Genomic DNA, 3,790 nt, shown 5'->3' with positions numbered 1-3,790 from the left:
TAAGAATTGCAGCTACGACGACCTGCCTATAGATGTTTCACATTTTCATCTTTGGCATCCTTTCACATCATCGATGACTCTTACTCGCCTTTCGGTAATCCTTCCATACCAAGGATAGCAAAATCCGTTACTCACGAGGGTAAAATTTAGTATAACTGGCATATACAGTCCCTTAAGCTGAACTTTGCTCACATTGCTTGCTGTAGGGAAGCGTCTTCCTGAATGAACATTCTCTGAATTTCTCATGAATCTTCTTTTGTCGTCCATTCTATTATTAGCGGAAAAAAATCTAAAGTTCTTATGATAACGACTATCACCAGTCACTCAGTTCCTAATTCATGTTTAGTTTATCTTGTTCACCAATCCATACTGGTTCTATTACTCTAAGGATTAACTCTCCCCTCTGGTAGTCGCGTTGGAGTCACGAACTTATTTATCGAAATGAGGATATAACCTTATGGCCTATACTCTTTTGTTATCTTAAGGCACATCACCTTTCGTCTCTTCCCTCATTTGACTATAGGTTCTGTAACACTCTACCATTTTCATCCACGTATCACACCTTATTCATAATGCTTTCTTATCCTTTTTCTCATTATTCTGCTAATATTTTAGCGACATTCTTTTGCTTTTAGCTTTCGTTTGCTCCATCCAGTGGCTCTTCAAGTTGCTTAACGTTCTCGCTTTACTAGGGATACGAGCAACACTACAGTAATATTTATCCCTGCAAGGCTTATAGTGCATGTCTTTGTAGCACTCATATCTGGCTGCACTATTTTAGAGTGCACCATCTAGGCGTCTCATAAAGAGATCTATCAACACATTTGCAATATCCTTCGAAAATGTCAACTAACGCAATCAATTCATCCATCATATCTTCTTATACTGCTTTTGTTAACCCCCATATGGCATATCTGGAAGGGGTACGACCAATTGTTTATACTTATGTTACTATTGAATATAACTCAAAAAGCTTATGTTCCTCTGCCTGAATTATAAACACCGTTAACCTTCATTAATTGGGTGCCTCGTACTTTTCTTCATCTTACTTCCTTTACTTGGTGACACTTGTATTTACCTTCTAAATCTCTCATTGTCATTCACCATTAAGGTGGATATGTATTCTTGCCTCAAGATCCTTACCAAGAGGCTTACACCTTTTAGTACGCACGTGATCTGCTGAAGACCTCATATTTACTTATCATAAACATGATGCAAAGTCGAGTTCCTCTGACTCAACTCTCCCATAGCTATATATCTTACCACCTGTCTTTCTGGATGTAGGCATCGTAGTATTATGAATAAGGTAGAGTTTAGGAAATTGAGTTCTTACAACTGAGCTTTACCACACGATCTAGAGTAAGAACAAAGAGTGACAGTCCTAAATGCCTTGTAGCCTCCTGCTTATAAGTGTGGTGCACGACACACCCATAAAAGAGACTCTACTAGACACGGCTTGTAAACTCCCTAGGACAGAACTGCTCTGACACCACTTTTGTCACGACCCAAACCGATGGCCGCGATGGGCACCCGGTACCTTACTCAACCAAGTACCAACGTAATATATCTTTTTTATTAAATTATCATATACACATGACATACGGGCCTAATAGGGTAACATGATCTTTTATAAACTCAAAACATAGGCCGACAAGGCCGTACAATCTTTCACGTACAAGACATATGTCAACAAGCCTTTAAGAGTACATAAATGTCATATATGTCGGGATAGAGTTCCGCCATACCACACAATACACATCTAAATCATACTAACCAAATAAGCAATTCCGAAGCAAATGGAGCGCACCAACATCTTTCGCTGAGCTGATAGCCTACTTGGAGGGCTCTCGACTTGTCTATCGGGACTTGCGGGCATGAAACGCAGCGTCCCCAAGCAAAAGGGACGCCAATACGAATAATGTACCGAGTATGTAAGATTCATAAATAAGTACATAAGAGACATGGAAGAAATATATAGTACATGACTGAACCTGTAAGTCTGAATAACTTTGTAAATCATAAAATACTTATTGCATCATACATCTGCGTATGAATGTCATGTCGTGCATAGGTACATGTTTCATAACATTATCAGCCTCTGAGGGCATCCTATCATATCATATCGGCCACTGTGGGCAAAATCATCATCGTATACCAGCTGATCAGGTGGTGGTGCCTATATAACGCCATAACCTTTCCCATATCCCATATACATATATATACATGCATATATACGCGTATATAACGCCGTTTGAATACATACACATATATGCGTATATATATAACGCTGTTTGAGTACATACATATATATATGCGTATATAACGCCATTTGAATCATATTTCAGCAACTGTGGGCAACATTATCATCATATACCAGCTGATCAGGTGGTGATGCGTATATAATGCCATAACCTTTTCCCATATCCAATATACATATATTTACATATATACGCGTATATATAACGCCATCTGGTTATGGTCCAATGCACATGAATGCAATGCATGAAAAGTACGTCAATAAAATCATTTGGAATGTCATACGACCATTTTTCCTCTGAGTAATATCATAAAGTAAACTCTTTTCAACTTTCGTATTTTTCTGAGACCCATGAACAGATGATAAAATATTATGACACATGGAAATTAAAGAACATAGATATTTCTAATACTTCTATGAATAGAGTCACTTATGGAATTTGTGCATTTGCACGTTTCGTTCGTATCGTATGGATCATGCCAAAAGAAAGAAGGGATAGCCTTAACATACCTGGAGTAGGGAAAACTCCGTATAATATTTCTGGCGAAGATTGCACCATACTCTTTTAGAAGCTTGAAATTAGCTTCAACAAAAATTATGTAAAGATCATGCGAAATTAGCTTTCAATCAGAAATTAGTTTTTGTTGAAAAGAAATTTGAAGATGGTACTATTTCCATGGAGGATATCGTCTCTTTTGGCTCCAAGATGACAATCCTTTAGTCTTTGTAAAGTTTTTAAATTCTGATGGAAGATATTATATTAATTATGATAATGCACCCCTTTCTTTGCCGCCAATTGCCACCTAGTTATGGATAGCACGAGTCATACCTTCACTTTGTGGCCTTTTGCCACGTTTTGAGGGGGATAATTATAAAAAAAAATTATCCACTTATTAGTTAACCGAGTAATGTTCTGTTACCCGGTAATTAATTAATTACCCGCATAATTTAAAAATTACCATAAATTACTTAAAAACTCTATTTATTTTTAAAATACTTCATATATACTTTATATATTATACTACCGTGGTCACATGGCATCTTGCATGGTACTAATTCATAATTATTGGGTATTATCGCTCGACCCGTATTTTATTCCAAATTGTCCACTTTCAACGAAACTTGTTTTCTTTAATCCATGTACCACTTTATCCTTCATAACACTTATTTATAGCTTGTATAAATAGTGTAATCCTTATAATCTCCAAATAATCTTTTACTTGGACTGATGTCAATTACCTTACGACAAATCCAACATACAATACTACAAGGTGCAACATCGTCGTAACTTAATACTGCAAAGCATAAATCCACCGTAATGTAATACTGTTCGGTGCAACACTATCGTAACTTAATACTGCAAAGCGTAATATCGACGTAATATTGCGGGGCGTAACAAGGATGCTTTAGACAAGGTGAAGGTGATTCTGGAGAGGCTTCGTACAGCGCAGTCGAGACAAAAGAGTTATTCTGACAGGAAAGTTCGGGATGTGTCCTACATGGTTGGTAAGAAGGTTCTGTTGAAGGTTTCAC

This window comes from Nicotiana tabacum, chromosome 16, assembly GCF_000715075.1.
Source record: "Nicotiana tabacum cultivar K326 chromosome 16, ASM71507v2, whole genome shotgun sequence".
Lineage (NCBI taxonomy): Eukaryota > Viridiplantae > Streptophyta > Magnoliopsida > Solanales > Solanaceae > Nicotiana > Nicotiana tabacum.
This window is presented reverse-complemented; position numbering follows the sequence as displayed.